Source organism: Solanum pennellii, chromosome 3 (assembly GCF_001406875.1).
Source record: "Solanum pennellii chromosome 3, SPENNV200".
Lineage (NCBI taxonomy): Eukaryota > Viridiplantae > Streptophyta > Magnoliopsida > Solanales > Solanaceae > Solanum > Solanum pennellii.
Window position 1 is genome coordinate 66,616,895 of NC_028639.1, and position 704 is coordinate 66,617,598.

The following is a 704-nucleotide window of genomic DNA, read 5'->3' on the forward strand; positions in this document are numbered from 1 at the left end:
ATATATATATATATATATATATATATATGTGAAATTGCAGATAAACTAATTTGTATAATGTATGTAATTAATATATACAATGTATATTGTGTTTAGAAGTGTATTGCTGAGAATATAATTAAATAGTAAAAGTATTCTCTCTCTAACAGCTTAAACTTTTAAATGATATGATCACACACTTCAACATGGTATCAGAACAGGTAGAGGTCCTGAGATTGAATCTCACCGCCACCTAAATTAAAAAGTAATTTCCACATGCAAAAAAATTAGTCCTAAACATGAGCGGCGTCAGCTTATGCTTTTAGATGAGATGGTCATACACTTCAACATGTAGCCCGAATGTATCATTAATTAGTATTATAGTGTATCTTGAACGTTTTTGTATATCCGATTTGTATATGGTGTTATACAATTCTTAAAAAGTGTATATACACTAAACTATAGTGTTTGGTGTGGGTAAAACCTATACAACAAACTTCTTATATAATGGGTATTTGTGCTTATGCAATCTCCTTTTTTTTTTTTTGGGAGGAAAACTATGTTAACGGCCATAAAATCTAAAACAATTACAAGTTTATATTCAAATTCAACTTAATTCCTGAAATATTTATTCTTTCAAAAATAGTTACAGTCCATACCCCCATTCATTAAGGGTGATAATTTTTGTTTAACTGATACTAAATCAGTATATATATATATATATA